This window comes from Oncorhynchus kisutch, linkage group LG27, assembly GCF_002021735.2.
Source record: "Oncorhynchus kisutch isolate 150728-3 linkage group LG27, Okis_V2, whole genome shotgun sequence".
In the NCBI taxonomy this organism is placed as follows: Eukaryota; Metazoa; Chordata; class Actinopteri; order Salmoniformes; family Salmonidae; genus Oncorhynchus; species Oncorhynchus kisutch.
Window position 1 is genome coordinate 15,579,098 of NC_034200.2, and position 20,027 is coordinate 15,599,124.

At 39.9% G+C, this 20,027-nt stretch overlaps 1 protein-coding gene across 2 annotated transcripts in view; it reads left to right on the plus strand.

The window, feature by feature from the left end:
* Positions 1 to 20,027, plus strand: part of LOC109871525 (voltage-dependent R-type calcium channel subunit alpha-1E) — a 79,379-nt gene that overhangs the window by 1,585 nt on the left and 57,767 nt on the right. The gene's annotated exons all lie outside the window — the stretch shown is intronic.

Consider the following 20,027-nt stretch of genomic DNA (forward strand, 5'->3'; position numbering starts at 1 on the left):
GGCTGTGTGGGTGTCCACAGTGGTTTGTTGTTGTGGACTGTATTGCCAACATATCCATATGGATCTAGTCTATGGCAGTTAGGCCGTGACTATTACAGTAATGACTATACATTGTGTGCGTTGGGCTTCAGTCAGTGTTTGTACTTAGACACACTGTATATGAGGATGGATCCATATTTCCAAACCTTGGACATATGAGACGTAGTCTGACAATGGTACCGTAAGTTACAAATTGGTGAAGAAACCTTATTCAATTGCCTTGATACAGTGTAGCTATGGATACCTGCTCATGTCATGACTTGTGTTGGTTAGATAGATAGCTGTTCATCATTACGAAATGAAAATGTGCAACGACTAACATGTGTGTTTATGCATAACTAGGGGAAGTGTGTGCTCCCCTTGCACAGTGCGGCCAGCAGATAGGTGGGTGGATAAGTGGATTGGCGGTCGTGTCGAAAACCTGTTTCGCCCCCAGGACCTGTAAATGTATTCCTGAAGAAGATTTTATGCTAGAAAAGTAGAGAGAGGTGGGATAGAGAGAGAGAAAGAGAGGCAGACAGAGCAAGAGAGACACAGAGGACCGTTCTTTTGTTTCCCCCAGGAATGGGTTAATTTATGCTTTATGTTTACTTATTCATAATGGTTTAAGTCAATATTATTGGCATCCGTATTCTTTCAGTTCTGTTGTATGGAGGGAGAAGCAGCATACAGCATACAGTATTCAGGGAATATAGCTGTTGGCATATTGACATCAAAGCTCACCCCATCGCCCACATCTATCTCTTTCTCTCTCCACTTTCTCTTACTGAATGTACTTACATAAAAGCCCAGCTAACAACAAACGTTCCCACAACTTAACAGAACGTTCCCTTAAGAGTTTCATTAAGTCATTAACTAATGGTGTCATAGGAGTGTTCCCGTGATTTGCAAGGAATGTTTTCAAGAGAGTGTTCCCTTAATATCAAATAGAATTGATCAAGAACGTGGTTACCGTGTTCTCAGAACTTAAGATATAACTGTTCTAGAAAAGTTAAATGAGAGCCTTGCAATAACATTAACCTCTACAGGATCGGTGGGTCCCCCCGCGGGATGATTGAGCTAACGTAGGCTAATGCGATTGGCATGAGGTTGTAAGTAACAAGAATATTTCCCAGGACATAGACATATCTGATAATGTCTGAAAGCTTACATTCTTGTTAATCTAACTGCACTGTCCAATTTACAGTAGCTATTACATTGAACTAATATAATGCCAATACCATTTGAGGAGAGTTTACAGTTATGAACATTGAAAGTTATTAATAAACCAATTAGGCACATTGGGCAGTCTTGATACAAAATATTGAACAGAAATGTAATTGTTCATTGGATCAGTCTAAAACGTTGCACATACACTGCTGCGATCTAGTGGCCAAAATCTAAATCACACCTGGGCTGGAATAATACATTATGGCCTTTCTCGTGCATTTAAAAAATGATGGTACAAAAAAATACAAAAAATCTTTTACCAGATCTAATATGTTATATTCTCCAACATTCATTTCACATTTCCACAAACTTCAAAGTGTTTCCATTCAAATGGTATCAATAATATGCATATCCTCGCTTCAGATCCTGAGCTACAGGCAGTTAGATTTGGGTATGTCATTTTAGGCGGAAATTGAAAAAAAGGGGCGGATCCTTAAGAGGTTTAATGCGTCCAATTTTCTGTATGTTAGGAGAATATTCCATCAACATCCCACCAACATACATAGAACATCGTTGCTATGTTTTCAAAACATAAGATAATAATGTTCTAGACACGTTTCATGAGAACGTGGCAAAAATGTTAATGTGTCCAGTTTTCTGTGGGTTAGGAGAATAATCCATCAAACATACACAGAAAATGGTTAGAAAACAGACAGTGTTTTTAACACAAACATTGTTTTTAACATACATTGATTATGCAAAACATTAGGAACACCTCCTAATATTGAGTTGCACCCTCTTTAACCCTCAAAAAAGCCTCCATTTGTTGGGATATGAACTCTACAAGGTGTTGAAAGCGTTCCACAGGGATGCTGGTCCATGTTGACTCCAATGATTCCCACAGTTGTGTCAAGTTGGCTGGATGTCCTTTGGTTAGTGGACCATTCTTGACACACACGGGAAACTGTTGAGCATGAAAAACCCAACAGCGTTGCAGTTCTTGACACACTGAAACCAGTGCGCCTGGCACCTACTACTATACCCCATTCAAAAGCACTTAAATATTTTTGCTTGCTCATTCACCCTCTGAATGGCACACATACACAATCCATGTCTCAATTGTCTCAAGGCTTAAAAATCTTTTGGATTTCACACATTTTTGGAACTTTGGCCAAAATTCAAGAAATGTGTGAAAGAGGCAGCCAAAGTTCCACAAATGTGTGAAAGAGAAGAACTGTATACACATTATGTCCATATAAACAAGTCTGATGAATACAATCTAGAACGGCAATAATGACAAGAATGTGAGGGTAGAGTGATTCCCCCAGCAGGTCTGGAACCCAGGCCGTCAGCACCAATGATGAACACCCTAAGCACTGTCCCAACAAGAGAGATCTCTAGGGCATGTGCTTATTGGGTTTGTGTAGTTTAAGGTTAATATGCCCCAACCAACATTAGACATCTATACAGAAATCCCTTAAATTGTTCAAGTAATTAAAAATCAATGATGAGAGAATAGTCAATTTAACTGATAACTGACATAGACATGGTGGAGTAGCAGGAAGATCATTTACAAACCCTAAACCTCAACTACATCTTGCAATGAATAATGTGGTAATTGAGCAAGTTGAGGAGACTAAACTGCTTGGAGTAACTCTAGATCGTAAACCATCATGGTTTAACCTTATTGTTAAAACAGTAGCTAGGATTGGGAGAAGTCTGTCCATAATAAAGTGCTGCTATGCATTCTTAACAGCACTATCAACAAGGCAGGTCCTACAGGGCTTAGTTTTGTTGCACCTGGACTACTGTTCTGTTGTGTGGTCTGGTGCCACCAAAAGGGACTTAGGAAAATTGCAATTGGCTCAGAACAGGGCAGCACGGCTGGCCCTTGGATGTACACAGAGAGCTAATGTTAATAATATACATGTCAATCTCTCCTAGCCCCAAGATTGACCTCATCACTACTTTTATTAATGAGAGGTATTGGAATGTTGAATGCACTCAGTTGTCTGACTAAACTACTGGAACACAGCTCGGACACCCATGCATACCCCACAAGACATGCCACAAGAGGTCTCTTCACAGTCCCCAAATCCAGAACAGACAATGGGAGGCGCACAGTACCACATATAGCCATGACTACATGGAACTCTACTCCACATCAAGTAACTCATGCAAGCAGTAAAATTAGATTTAAACAAACAGATACAAATACACCTTATGAAGCAACACAAACATAGGCACAGGCACATGATAACATTCGCACTATACACACACGTACACATGGATTTTGTGTTGTAGACATGTGGTAGTAGAGTAGGGGCCTGAGGGGACACACTTAATATGTAGTGAAATCTGTTGTAAATGTTTTGTAATATTTTATTAAATGTATAACTGCCTTAATTTTGCCTGACCCCAGGAAGAGTAGCTGCTGTCTTGGCATCCATAATAAATACAATACAAATGCCATGAACCAGGAGGTTGTGATTTGAAATTCCAGGTGAAGAAATGCTGAATAATAATTACTGTATAAATGAACATGCACAATGCAATAGTGTGTGTAAAATATGTAAGTTAAAAACACTGTATAGTAAAAGCAGTGTGTGTGAGTAGGGCTGTAGTGTTCATTAATTTTAGTCAGCCAGTGATTGTCAAGCAAATAACTGCCGGTCTCACGGTAATTGACTTTTAAATAACATAAACACATTTAGAATCTCCTGGCTTCCACGCCTAGGTTACCATCCACTGATGCGGACCTTTGGAACATCTACATTTTAAAACATCTAATAAATGTATTTAATATAGCCTCACAAGTGAGAATATATCATTCACAAGTGAGAGGCTAATGTTGCCACCCATCAGACTATTCTTGATTTAATCTTGTCTTTACATATGCTAAATAATATATGTGTGAAATTAGTTTTGATTTAGAATGGAACATTTTCATTCACCTCAGAGCAAGGGAAAAAAATGTCATCTATGCACTTAAATAGTAAGTGGAGGACGCTTTTCCCCGTGGTTCATTTTCATGCCAGCCAGGTAGGCTATACTCCTGTTGTAAAGAGAAGCAATGTGTTTAATATTAGGGAAGTTGAGAAATAAATATAGTAGGCCTAGCCTATACAAAGCTGATGGAATTCTCCTCTTTTTAATAGAGGCCATCACTCTGTTTTATAACGCAATTGCATAGCCTATAGAAATGTTGAGCAACATGAGCTCATGGGCTCTCATGAAGTGTTTGATTAGATTTTATGATACCATTTGCATTGATGTCAGAATGATTAGAGGGACAATAGAGTGCTGAGTACCAGGCAGTTAGCAAGTTTGGTAGGCTACTAATGACCACCAGCAGCATCAGAGCTTGGAGAAGCCTAATTACTGTAACTAAACAGTCACGTGGAATATGACTGCCAATCAGGACTCGTGACCGCCTGTGAGGCGGTAATACGGTTACCATAACAGCCCTACTGTATGTGTGTGTATCACTGACCGTGCCAACAGACAACAAGAGCTTTGACTGAATCAGTGGTTCACCAATCAGGGCCCTAATGGGCTTGGCAACAGTAACAAGGCGTAATGTGTAATGGATTTTTGTTGTTGTTGTGAGAACGTTTCTTTGGAAACATTCTTGCAACGTCCCCATGAAATTTGTCTAGAACATGAATATCTTTTTACATTCTGTCACGTGCTGACCATAGTTCTGTTATTTTATTCTTTGTTTTAGTATGGTCAGGGCGTGAGTTGGGGTGGGCAGTCTACGTTTGTTTTTCTATATTGGTTTTTGTGTTCGGCCTAGTATGGTTCTCAATCAGAGACCAGGTGTCGTTAGTTGTCTCTGATTGGGAATCATACTTAGGTAGCCTGGGTTTCACTTTTGGTTTGTGGGTGTTTGTTTCCATGTGAGTGTTTGGGCCACACAGTACTGTTTCGGTTTTGTAAATTCACTTGGTCATTTATTGTTCTGCGGTTTAATTAAACATCATCATGAACACTTACCACGCTGCGCTTTGGTCCTCCTCTCTTTCTCCCGAAGACGTCCCTTACACATTCTGAGAAGATGGCAACCATGTCCTGTGTATGTTTGATGTGACTTTGATGGAATATTCGCATAACCCTAAGAGAACTGGACACAGGACTGTTCTTGCAATGTTCTCATGAAATGTGTTTAGAACATTAGTATCTAACATTGCGAGAACATGGCAACCAACAGGTCAATCTCAACATCTGTTCTTTCACCATTTAGTGTTGGAAGAATAGATGTCCATCACTGGAAGAATCTAAAACAGAGGCTCTACTTAGATTCAAAATATATCTTATTCATTTTGGGCCCCGATTCAGGCTTAGAAAATGTACGCATTTCCTACACACTTCTCAGTAGTTGATGTTCGGACTTACCTTATGCAGTTGCATAATGGGCGTGGGTCCCTTGTGCGCACTGAATAAAGGTAATACAACTGCTGATAACCCTCCCACTTCCTGGCCAACACAATTTCTCATGGAGTTTTCATTCATTGGAATTTCAGTACATTTATCTAAAGCCCTACCTTTAAGATTGGTGCAACTTTAATCCGAATTTTCTCTACAGACTCACAAGAACAGTGGTCACCAAACGAGTCCAGATTACTTTCTGAGTCAAAATGCATGCTGAGATCTACCGCTCAATTAAAAATGAAAGCCAATTCAACATTAACCAATTAACAGTTCTATAGCAGTTACCTTTTAGCAATAAGTTTGTGCCGTAGGCTATAGGCCCAAAACATTATCACTGCATACTGGCTACGCTTGAATTGCCCTACGTTGTTCCTATGTTGTTCTTCTCAGACAATTTTTGAAAATTCGATTGAATTTTTTTAGATACAGTATATGTTCACACTAGTAATAGATAATTTGTTGTATTACTTGTGAGGCACAGCTGAGTGAGCATACTATTTTTTAGTGGACTGATGGCCTGCATCTCATGGTCATTCTGAGGGGAGGGATGGAGCAGCTGTGAGGCTGCCGTTCAGCGTCCCTCCGCTCTCCCTCCCTTCACTGAGAAAAGGGGACAGTCCTCCAGCTGACAGCAAAACTCAAGTTGCACTGCATCATTTCTGCCTCATGCACCAATTCATGTTGTTATTCTTATTACCAGAGAAAGTGAAGTATTCCTCAATATAAAAAAATACACAAGCTGCTAATAATAACAACACAAGCTTATTGAAACACTTTGCTGTACTCATTAATTGCAGCTGCAGTGCTGGTTGTAGCACGAGTGGACGTAGGGAGAACAGAATGCACATTTTATGGCTTATAAAAATGTTGAACATAGTGTTGACAGTGCTGAATAACAACTTGAATAACTTACCCATAAAACCAGCAGCTCTCTGCTGTATTCGTTGTGTCCATTTCTAGTCATGGTTTTTAAAGTTTAGAAATCTCACAGTATAAACTTTTCTGTGCGTTCGAGGCTTCTTTTTAGTGTATGGCTCGAGGAAACTGTGCAGACAAGGTGATCTGAGTTATCTATTTGGGCAGCGGTCGGCCTATAGGTGCACCTAATTTGCTGTCTAGGCCTGCCGGGGAGGCAGAGTTCTACCTACATACACATGAAATGGTTCAAAATGGGAAGATTTTGCCTTCCCGGTGCGAGGGCTGCTGAATCAAGTGCCTCTACAGTACCACCAAAAGTGCGAAGCTAATAAAAAAAATTGGAACGCAAGGTTTTATTTTAATTTTTTTTACAGAAATGCGATTGACCGGATGGTGACCACTGGACTAGAATATATGAGAGAACTGTTCAGAATATCAGGGATCAATGGAAGAAAGCCATGTATACACACATATTCACCTCCTTTTCAGCACCAAATGCTAGATTTAAAAACCTCTTAAGGATCAGACCCTTTTTTTCTATTTTCGATCTAAAATGACATGACCCATATCTAACTGCCTGTAGCTCAGGCCCTGAAGCAAGGATATGCATTTTCTTGGTTCCATTTGAAAGGAAACACTTTGAAGATTGTGGAAATGTGAAAGGAATGTAGGAGAATATAACACATTAGCTCTGGTAAAAGATAATACAAAGAAAAAAACTAACTTTTTTTTTTTTTGTACCATCATCTTTGAAATGCAAGAGAATTTCATCATTCCAGTCCGGGTGCAATTTAGATTTTGGCCACGCAGCAGTGTATGTGCAACGTTTTTAGACTGATACAATGAACCCTTGCATTTCTGTTCAAAATGTTGTATCAAGACTGCCCAAATGTGCCTAATTTGTTTATTAATAGCTTTTCATGTTCAAAACTCTCCTCAAACAATAGCATGGTATTCTTTCATTGTAATAGCTACTATAAATTTAACAGATTAACAAGAATTTAAGCTTTCTTGTTACTTACAACCTCATGCTAATCGTATTAGCCTATGTTAGCTCAACTGTCCCGCAGGGGACCACCGATCCTGACAAAGTTTTAAAAATACTCTGATCTTGCATATTATTTAGGGTTAGGTAAGTATTTCTAAATAATAAAAAAAATGCCATATTCAATTGTTCAATCCATGAAATATTGGAAGGTGAGAAAAGTATAGGGGTTGAACAGTAGTCCTATATATCTACCCAAGTAATCCTCACTAATCATGGAACTGTAATGACAATGGTCCAGTCGCGTGAACCGAATGAATGTGGGTATAAGTGATGGTGGCTACCGACTGTGTCTAATATTTAACACGATGCAAATGATAAACAATACTGTGAAAAGGGCATATAATTAAAACACGCTAGAAATCAAAAATCAACTCGGTAGGTTTGGCGCTATACTGTCACTTACTTATGGCTATAAGGCCGGCATTTCATTAACTTCACTGTGGAAAAGGTGATATGTTGATATGCTTCAGTTTTCTGCCATATGACTGGTTTCACATTTGTCTGCGGCGATCATAAGTTAAAATAGATTGAAAACAATTGTGATTTATATTTACAATACATTTATCCAAACAGCTTACTCATTTACCTAGCTTTTATCAATAGCACTTATACATTTCTAAATTACAGTGCATGGAGAATGGTGTTATTTCTATCGTTGAAAAGAAAGTAGAGGTCAGAGGTCAGAATACGGCATGTATGTAGACACACCTCCGCCACATCTTTATTTCTATGATCTCTACCCCAAAGGAATAGTGGGTGACTAGCATGCTATTCTCATGCTTAAGTTCAAGGTCATAATATGCTTAGAGAGAAAAGTGCATAAAAAGGGAATTTTATGTTCCATTTAGTCATGCTTAACTCAGGTTGAAGTCCCCCCCCCCCTTTTATCAGAGTCATCAGTGGGGGGGGGGGGGGGGGCACGGCAGGACAGACAGACCACATGTCCGTACAGTCTCTGGATTCAAGTGTTACGAGGACAGACACAGTATGGTCACTGTCTGGCGCGGTTATTGAGACCGTAGAGGCATTTACAGAGTAAATCCTTTTTTTTCAGAGGCGATAATGATTAGAAGACAGAACATCCATGCTGTTCTTGTTGGAAAGAAAAAGGTTGATGATCGATCTGTACCACAGAGCCGGCCCTTTATTGTACAGTAGCTCACCTGCTGGCTGGTCAAAAAAGTGTGTGTGTACTGTATGTGTGTGTGCGTGTGTGTGTATGTACTGTGTGCGTGTGTGTGTGTGTACTGTGTGTACTGTGTGTGTGTATGTGTGTGTGCGGTGTATGTGTACTGTGTATGTGTGTGTGTTTTCTGTGTGTGTGTGTGTGTGTGTGTGTGTACTGTGTGTGTGTGTGTGTGTGTGTACTGTGTGTGTGTGTGTGTGTACTGTGTGTGTGTGTGTGTGTGTGTGTGTGTGTGTACTGTGTGTGTGTGTGTGTGTGTGTGTGTGTGTGTGTGTGTGTGTGTGTGCGCGTGCCAGAGAGAGTTGTAAATGCAATATGCCTGTGGATGTCAGGTCAGGACCTGGGTGAATCAGAGCTGTTTAATTTCAATGTTTCATCCCCTGACAAGAGTCACTATTTCAAATGGAAGATGTGTCATGCCATTTCCTGCTACTCATGGTCAGTATATTGGATGCTACGTACTGTATATTCTTGGGTAGTAGTAATCAACTGGTTAGTCAATCATTCAAATAATTATTTAACAGAATAATTCACTAGAAAAATATTAAATCAGGTGTGTTAGCAATATTGAAGAATTAATCAGTTGAGGAAGTAGGACTGATCTCGTGACCCAGAAAATATTCTAAAAGGTCACTGCAGCTGGGTGGTTTGAAAATCAAACTGTCCTTCTGCTATTACAATTCAATCAATTTGAACAAAATGTACAAAATCTGTCACTTATAATGTTTTCCACATCCTTTTGTCCAGCATGGATTCACACACAGACACATCTGGAACCTGTAATACTGATGACCTGTTTTCTACTGCACTTATCTGACACACTTTCTGTTTGGAAGCATATTCCGCCTCTCCCCTCCTCTCTACCCTTTCCCTCCCCTCCGCCAGCTAGGAAGTAAGTCAGACTTAAAAGAAACACGTGTCACGGCGGCGACCGGATGGGAATTGAAACAAGGCCAGTGGGCCAGTAGCTGGCAGCTTTCATTTCGTCTGAAAATAATGAAATCGCTGGAACCTAATCTACAGGGACTCAGATCTCAATTAAGAATTCCTAATTTTGATGGGGAGAGTGTGTAGAAAAATCCAGCACTAGTCCATCGTACCCCCAAAAAACGATTTGATTTGCTGGGGTGTTGAATGTGGTCAATTACAGTAGCTCCCCTGACAACAAGTTTGGTAGGTCATTTTTGATTAGCATATCCCAGGTGAATTTGATTGCATATGTTGGTATTCCAATTATGCTTTACGACTGTATCACATAAAACCATATTTATAGAGCACATTTCTTACATGGGTTTGCATTTCAAAGTGCTTAACAAAAGAGAATAATAAAAGGTGAGACGTTTAAATAGTAAAACAACAATAAAATAGCAGTGGACATGAAATGAAAGCACCCTAAGTAAAATCTTGACTAAAAAGGTGGGTCTTAAGATCTCTCTTCAACATTTCTACAGTTTCTGAGGCCTTAAGGTGCTCCATCAGGCTGTTCCAGGGGCCAGGACTATACTGGCTTAAGGCAACCTCACCAAACACTTTTATTCTGGCCTTTGCCAGAGGATCTGAGGGACCGACCAGGCACATATCTTAAAAGCATATCAGACATGTATTTGAGTGCAAGGCCACGAAGTGCTTTAAAAAGCAATAAAGCCATTTTTAAGATCAATTCTAAAACTAACAGGAAACCAATACAGGGACTTTAAAATAAATGTTACGTGTGCTCTCCTTCTGGTCTTCGTTAGGAGACATGCTGCTGCATTCTGAATTAGTTGGACATCTGGATAGCTACAATATAATATATGCACCTATACAGAGGTGGGGTTTCCAGCTCCAAGGATTTGAAATTGCAACCCTCTTATCACTACTCAATTTCTCTATACTCAAAAAAATGCCAGGTTGTTTCCATGACCCAATTGCTGGGTTGCAGGCATTGGGTCACTTAGTTGGGTTGTTTTCTTTAAAAAGAGCACGGTTGGGTTGTTGATGCTAGATTGTTGGGTTGTTGATGCTAGATTGTTGAGATGTGACCCAGCGGGTCAGATCAGAAGACTGGAGGCGTGGCTTAGTAGGGTGTGGCTTTCAGGCAGATTTTTTGGGTCACCCGTAAGAGTAAATGTCATTCGGGTTAATCTGTTGTATTGTTATCACATGTTAAGGTTGAACGCGTTAATGTGGCTTACACAAGTGTATGAGTTCTTCAAGAGCCTATGCATATCCCAGTGTTGGGATAGTTACCACTTGTTACAATATATAAGTAACAGTGGTGTAAAGCACTTAAGTAAAAATACTTTAAAGCAGGGGTTCTTAAACTTTATCAGCCTGGGACCCAAATGAGAAATTCTGTGTTTTCCTGGGACCCAAGTTTAGGAAAATATGCAACTATACATAAATATTGGTACATTTTATTGCCCTTATGCCTAAAACAAATGCAATATAGACAAAAACAAATTACAATGAAATTCAATATCCATATAAATATCTATTCATTTTTATTTCCCCCCATTAAAAACACTTACATTCCTGTCTTGGTTGGAACTGTTGCTGTTAAAATACAATAAAGCATTTTCATTCTGAACTGGAATAAACTGATTGATCACATCACACAGATGAATAACAGAACACACACACGGCCTTTTTGATTGTGCAACCCTAAGTAACAGTACAGAAAAACATTTATCAGGCCTACTGTACATCTTACTGTATAAATTATTGTTGAAAGTCTAGTTTGAAACGGTTGCTGGTAAAATACATATTTTTTTATTCTGAACTGGAATAAACTGACTGATCAAATCACACAGATGTAGACCAGAAAACACACGCATACACACAGTCCTAATGAGAGGTGTGTGGCTGGTTGAAGTTTTCAACAAGCATGTCTATTCTGGGCTCTGTTTTTGACAGTGCAACTCTGAGGTCATCCTCAGCCTTGAAACAGTTTCTGTACTTGTTTTCTAAGTATGTCAGAGTTGAGAACCTTGGCTCGCATAGGTATGTGGTGCCAAACTGGATCAGAAAATCTACTGCTTTCTCAGTCAGGCAGGAGACCGCTTCCTGCGGTACTGTAGATGAGCAACCCAGAACTGCCTCAAAAAGCATCTAGCTTCAATCAGTTTATTCCAGTTAACAATAACAATTATTACTTGTATTTTAACAGCAACCGTTTCAACCTAGACTAGTTATCAACAATCATTTCAACAGTAAAATGTACAGTAAAGCCGGATCTTTTTTTCATCTTCATCTGCACTGTTACAGTAGCTAGCTTGCTTTGGCTAACGTTAGCTATTAGCTGTGTACAAGAACAGGGGATTGTTTGAAAGACAAATTCACATCTACTACTATGAGAGTTAGTTAGCACTCCCTTATTTCTGCTTGTCATCACCTGTTATTAAATGACAACAATACCTTGCTAGCTGACTTCCTTTTCCACTGTCGTAGCACTACTAAGCACTTCCCCGCACAAAACACATTGTGGGCGCTCCTCGTTATAAGTATGTATGAAAGAGAGAGAAACGTATCGCTGTCTTTGCGTTTCATGACAATTGAGCTCAGTCAGAACTTGTGGCTAGCATGAGTCCATTTGATGACAACGGTTAGTGTTGGCGAGTGGGAATGACAAGCAAGTGGCTAACTTTTACTTTTACTTGACTAGATTCCTAAAGAAAAGTATGTACTTTTCACTCCATACATTTTCTCTGACACCCAAAAGTATATTTTGAATGGTTAGCAGGACAGAAAAATTGTCTAATTCACACGCTTATCAAGAGAACATCCCTGGTCATCCCTACTGCCTCTGATCTGGCGGACTCACTAAACACGTGCTTCGTTTGTAAATTATATCTGAGTGTTGGAGTGTGCCCCTGGCTATACGTAAGTGTAAAAAACAAGAAAATGGTGCCATCTGGTTTGCGTAATACAAGGAATGTGAAACGATTTATACTTTTACTTTTGATACTTAACCCTTGTGTTGTCTTAAGGTCAAAAATTACCCGCCACTATGTTTAACAGCAGAGAAAACTCCCTAAATTATATTTTTCAACCTGAAATTTGATGACTTGTCCTAGAGTGACCCCAACATCAGAAAAGTGAAACATCGCCTTTGTTCAGATGTCCATGAAAGCTGTTCACCACCAGGGTACAAAGATTGTCTTAGGGTCATTTTTTTACCCGGACGGTACAAAATCATTTTAGACACCACAAAAACCACGCACAAAGAGAAATTGCGATTATGTGTGCTACTGATTGAACTCAGCCAGCAGCTACTGAAGAGGAAGATCACCATAGTTGTCACAGTTAGAAAGAACAAGCCTGAGCTCCCCCCTGCACTCCTTGCAACAAGGGGGAGAGAGGACTTCTCATCAACGTTTGCCTTCACCCCCACCACCGCTCTAGTTTGTTACCTCCCAAAGAGGAACAAGCCTGATCTCCCCCTGCACTCCTTGCAAACAAGGGGGAGGGAGTCCTTCTCATCAACGTTTGCCTTCACCCCCACCACCACTCTAGTTTCTTACCTCCCAAAGAGGAACAAGAATGTGGTCTTCCTGAGCACACTGCACAAAACGGCTGAGATCAGTGATCGTGAGGACAGGAAGCCAGCCCTCATCCTGGACTACAACCACAACAAAGGAGGCGTGGACAACCTGGACAAGGTGATTGGAACTTACAGCTGCAGGAGGATGACTGCCTGCTGGCCCCTGGTCATCTTCCATAACATCATTGATGTGTCCTCATACAATGCCTTCGTGATATTGAACAAGATCAACCATACCTGGATGCCTGATAAGCTGAACAAGAGAGAGGGTGCTCCTGGAGCAGCTGGGCAAGGCACTTATAACCCCACACATTCAAAGAAGGGAGCGTCTCCCCCGCACAGCAGCCTCTGCAGTGCTTGTGATTTTTTTTCTTCAGGGGGCTGAATCTTGTCCTGATCCACCTGAGGCTGCAGCTGGGGAAGGCAAGAGGAGATGCCAATTCTGCCCCCAAAGAAGGACTGAAAAACAAATATTATGTGCTGCACATATGAGAAATACATTTTCAAAGTCCATACACACACACTTGCATACTGTCCTACATGTGCATACTGTCCTACATGTGTTTCTTCATGCAAAATAGATTTGAGGTTTAAAATTCAATTAAGCTGCTTTATTTTAGGGGTTTAGTGAAGGCAGGTTATTTTTTACCCTTAGGACAAGGGGAGTATACAGAATGTTAAGGCTACACAAGGGTTAAGTATATTTGATCAATTACATTTACTTTTGATACTTAAGTATATTTAAAACCAAATACTTTTAGACTTTTACTCAAGTAGGATTGTACTGGGCGACTTTCACTTTTACTTGAGTCATTTTCTATTAAGGTATCTTTACTTTACTCAGGTATAATAATTGGGTACTTTTCCCAACACTGATAAATAATCATGTTCATTTTACATGTGATTACATTTCCCAATTGAGTCTTATGTACCCTTTCCAAGATTGGCTTTTTGTACATTTGATAAAAGTACAGACTCAGAGCTTCATAATGGTATATCATACAACTGCAGGTGGGGGAAACATGGGAAAGTTAAGCTTATTTGAAATGTGATAAATGATTCCACCTTGTAAACAAGCACCAGAAAATCCCCTTGAAAGATTTTCAAGTAGTAGCCAACAATAAAGAAACTCTCCAGGTAAAAAATACTCTATCTAGCCCTTGGCCTATATCCCTTGGCCTATATCCTAGCATGTTGTTCTTCACAATGTCTCTAGTAAACACACTATATATCAAATAAAATCAAACCACCCCCCAGACACATCTAGCTCAATGGATGTGTCTCTATTAAATCAATCAATCAAACTTATACATAAAGCCCTTTTTAAATCAGCCGATGTCACGAAGTGCTACAATGCAGATGTAGAAGCACGGTGGCTAGGAAAAACTCCCTAGAAAGGCAGCAACCTAGGAAGAAACCTAGAGAGGAACCAGGCTCTGAGGGGTGGCCAGTCCTCTTCTGGCTGTGCCGGGTGGAGATTATAACAGTACATCGCCAAGATGTTCAAACGTTCATAGATGACCAGCAGGGTCAAATAATAATAATCACAGTGGTTGTAGAGGGTGCAACACGTCAGCACCTCAGGAATACATGTCAGTTGGCTTTTCATAGCCGAGCATTCAGAGTTTGAGACAGCAGGTTCGGTGGAGAGAGAGAGTCGAAAACAGCAGGTCCGGGACAAGGTAGCAGGTCCGGTGAACAGGCCAGGGTTCCATAGCCGCAGGCAGAACAGTTGAAACTGGAGCAACAGCACGACCAGGTGGACTGGGGACATCAAGGAGTCATCAGGCCAGGTAGTCCTGAGGCATGGACCCAGGGCTCAGGTCCTCTGGGAGGGGAGAGAGAGAATTAGAGGGTGCATACTTAAATTCACACAGGACACTGTATAAAACAGGAGAATTACAGTAAGTTAGTAAAATGTCCCCTATCGTTTCAGTTTCGTCCGCTCAGCTTTCTTGGGATGTTGTGCATGGTCTCTCCAGTTCACATTTACAGTGTTCAATATTCCAAGACTCATCACATCCTTTTTTGTACGCAAATGGTATATATCCTCTTTGGGCTAGGGGGCAGTATTTTCACATCCGGATGAAAAGCGTGCCCAAAGTAAACTGCCTGTTATTCAGGCCAGAAGCTAGGATATGCATATAATTGGTAGATTTGGATAGAAAACACTCTAAAACTGTTAAAATAATGTCTGTGAGTATAACAGAACTGATATGGCAGTCGAAACCCAGAGGACAAACCACCCCCAAAAATGATAATTTCAGCAAACCACTGTTTCCAAATGCTTTCATGTTTATTATGAGGCAAAGTCCCCCCAGATTGCAGTTCCTAGGGCTTCCACTAGATGTCAACAGTCTTTAGAAAGAATTTCATGCTGGATTTTGGAAAAATGAGCTAGAAGTTGTAGTTTTTCTAAGTGGTACCCATTTTGGCTGTAGTGTTTCCATGCGCGTGGATGAAAGCGCGTTCTTTGTTATTTATCTCCGGTAATGAACATACTATTCTCCGTCTTAAATTTGATAGTTTATTTACGTATTAGGGTACCTGAGGTTTGATTATAAACCTTGTTTGACTTGTTTGGAGAAGTTTATTGGTAACGTTTGGAATTCATTTTGTATGCATTTTGAAGGAGGGAAACCGGTGGATTATTGAATGTTTTTCATGCATTTGTATGCGGGGCGCTGTCCTCAGATAATCGCATGGTGTGCTTTCGCCGTAAAGCCTTTTTGAAATCTGACACAGCGGCTGGATTAACAAGAAGTTAAGCTTTATTTTGATGTATTACCCTTGTATTTTCATGAATGTGAAATATTTATATTTCTGTAATTTGAATTTCGCGCTCTGCAATTTCACAGGATGTTGTCGAGGTGTCCCGCTAGCGGCACGTCTAGCCATAACAGGTTTTAACATACACTGCAGTTGTAAAAAACTGCAGTGTAACTGCATGTATAAAAAACAGCCTGCATTCAGAAAGTATTCAGACTCCTTGACCTTTTCCACATTTTGTTATGTTATGTTCTAAAATTGATTTAAAAAAATGTATCATCAATCTACACACAATACCTCATTTTGACAAAGCATATACCGTTTTTTTTGTTGACATTTTTGCAAGTGTATTAACCTTTTCACACGTACCAATAAATGGGTGTGGTCATTCTACAGTCCCTGTAGCATACACTCAAAACGGTGTGATTAGAGCGTTTATTTAGAACATCCAGTTTCGATTGATGCAACAGTCAGCACTTGAGCTGGCCACACTGTTTTTTTCACAGAAACATGTTGCACAAACACAGTCCTTACAAAGTTATGTCCAGAATGTGACCAGTTTATTTTTGGATGCAATGTTCAGACATTAACAGATATAGCGACAGCATAACACAATCATCCAAACTGGAAATTGTAGGCTACATAGGTCCTAGCACGAACTGAGGAAAGATTGACATAACACAAGCAGTCATATTTAGAGAACTCTCGGCTGACAGAAACCACAAAATTAATTAGCTAATAGCAATTTATATTTATAATTCATCACATCACGGGTGAGCTCAACATTGATCTAAATAATTGAGCAAAACACTTTCTAGAAATCAAAAATAATCAGACAATGGGTAGTTTGTGCGCACCGCTATGTTTGTTTTGGGGTCAACCAAAGATAAGAGGAGACAAGATGAGTTTGGTCTGTTTGCAGTATGAATGTTGAAGGGGTGTGTCATCTACGATCTTTCACTTCCCTTCATTCACTTCCGGAAGTTTACTTGAAGGATAAGTGAACAATTCCTTCACTTCATTATAACATCTTTGGTCTGACAGACGTTTACGTGACACCCAGAATGCATTGTGTAATGTCAACAAACTTGACGCCACACACACAGCTGGCAAATAGCTTATAATTAGCTCATTATAATCAGTACAACAAAATACAAAAAAGTATTTTACATATCATAGGTGTCCATTACACTCTATGCAATAATCGGAATGCATTATTTGTAACCCGTACATGAAATTTTAAAAATAAAGCTAAATACATTATGCGCCATACATACATGCACACTATGCTTCAGTAGAAATGTCAACATACAGAAAAAAAGGCACTTAATTAGATAGGAGCTCACACGTCCAAAGTTATTATTTGTAAGGAAAACAACAATGCAACAATGCGAGGTGCCAGCCAGGAAGTGAAGTGCGAAAAAAATTGTGAAGAGCTCTCCTCGAAGTGGAAAGTTTGTCCGGCTCAGTAAAGCCTCAAAAATAAATTGTATTCTACACTGTAATGGGCTACTTCCATGTGAATGAATGAGGTCGAACACACCTCAATTCAAACTGTTGTTAGAAAATAATTGGAAATTGACAAGTTGAAACATAGCCTATAGAGTATTAGCAGGTAGCTCGTGTTAACTGTCCTGTTGTGTAACAATCACATTTTTGTGTGTGAGTGCATTCTGACATCACGGCCATAAAGAAACTCACGCTGGTGCGACCGTTAATAGTGCCAACTGTTACATTTGGGGGAGGAGGAATAATGGTCTGTGGAAGTTTTTCATGGTTCGGGCTTGGCCGCTTAGTTCCAGTGAAGGGAAATCTTAATGCTACAGCATAGAATTACATTCTAGATGATTCTGTGCTTCCAACTTTGTGGCAACAGTTTGTGGAAGGCCCTTTACTGTTTCAGCGGGACAACGTCCTGTGCACAGAGCCCTAACCTCAACCTTATCGAACACCTTTGGGATGAATTGAAATCGCCCAACAACACTGTCCGACCTCACTAATGCTGTTGTGGCTGAATGGAAGCAAGTCCCCACAGACATGTTCCAACATCTAGTGCTGGAAGAGTGGAGGATGTTATAGCAGCAAATGGGGGGACCAACTCCATATTAAAGGATTTTGGAATGAGATGTTCGACAAGCAGGTGTCCAGATACTTTTGGTCATGTAGTGGAGCTTAAGGGATTGAGTGGATTTCCACCACTCTCCGATACACAAGTATGCTGACTTGGCTTTTCGAAACAGATTAAGACATGCATTTCCCGTGCCAGTCACGGGAAGAATCAGTCAATCTAGCCTTACTCCAAGTGTAACGGGATTCTTCCGTCGAGCGTGGTTGAAATTCATGTTTGTTTTTAATAAGAAAACTATACATGAATAAACTACAAAACAACAAACGTGTAAACCCGAAACAGTCCCGTGTGGCACAAACACTGACACAGGAGACAATCACCCACAAAACCCAACACCAAACAGGCTACCTAAATATGGTTCCCAATCAGAGACAATGACTAACACCTGCCTCTGATTGAGAACCATATCAGGCCAAACACAGAAACAGACAAACTAGACACACAACATAGAATGCCCACTCAGATCACACCCTGACCAAACAAAACATAGAAACATACAAAGCAAACTATGGTCAGGGTGTGACACCAAGCAAGTTTCTTTCATGAAATCTTTCAGACAATTCATGCATGAACTATGGGTTAGATCTGTCCTTTACCCTTAATCTCTTATATGAGGCATGTTTATCTACAACAGAGTTAAACAGAGAGGTAAAACATTTAAGGGCCTGATACAAATCAGCGATAGAGGACACATCCTCCCAAGCATACAATCCCAGGTCACACTGGAAATGTTGTTCATTGAACGTTCTAAAATGTATCTTTGTAATAATGCGTGGACATGATTTAGGATAGCTTAGAATCTTTAATGCAGGCAATGGGACAATGGTCTCTGAGCTCGTTAGCAAAGATTCCATTGGCAGTAAACTTATGAGGGGTGTTTGTCAGAATGAAAAATGTAGATTTTTCAGGCTGTTTTAAATTGGGGTGGGTTGATTTAGTTGTCAGTTGAGTTAAATTTAGCTCAGTCGTGGGAGGGCAAGAAACGTCCACTAACGTTAGTTGGGAATTATTACCAAGGCCCACATTTGGGACAAGACATTCAAATTGCTTAGGAAAGAGGTGATAATACACACAGTAACATTCAAGTTGTTCTTTATGAATATGGTGACACCCCCACCTCCTGTCAGATCTATAAACATTCGATCCATTTAGACACATTGGAGTCTGGCACAGACTTTTTTTTAAACAAGTCTCAGTAATTATTATCAAAATGTCCAAGTTAGTTTAAGAAGCTAGAATTAAAACTGTTAAAACTGTTAAATATAACATTTTCTAAATGTTATTGAAATATTCTGAGGACCTCCAAGAGAGGAGGTGGGGGTGGGGGTGTTTTAGCTATTAAAGCTAAAACAAATATCCTATGAACAAATTACTTATTTGGAAATTGTGGAACATTGTGCAACATTGTACAACAATTGTGCAACATTGTGGAACATTGCGGGAGTGTTGTGTGCTATGTCTTAAGTATAATATGTAAATGTCACAAGAATATTCTTGCAACATCACAGACAACTCACATAACTTAATGACATATTCTGGGAACCTTTAAAGAACATTAAGGGAATGTGCTGTGTAACCTAACTTCAATATTTTATGAATGTCATCACAACTGAGCATATTTTGTGCATTGGGAACCTATCTCTTTTAATGTACCCACACTGTTCTCACAACCAAATTAAATGTTCTGGGAGCTTTGAAATAACATTTAAAAAATGTGTTCTAGGAATGTTCTTGTAACATCAGGTGAATGTTTTTTGCACCCTAAAATTAACATTGTATAATCATCCGCACAACTGTTCATCTTTTGTGATGTCCTCACAATGTTCCCACCTGA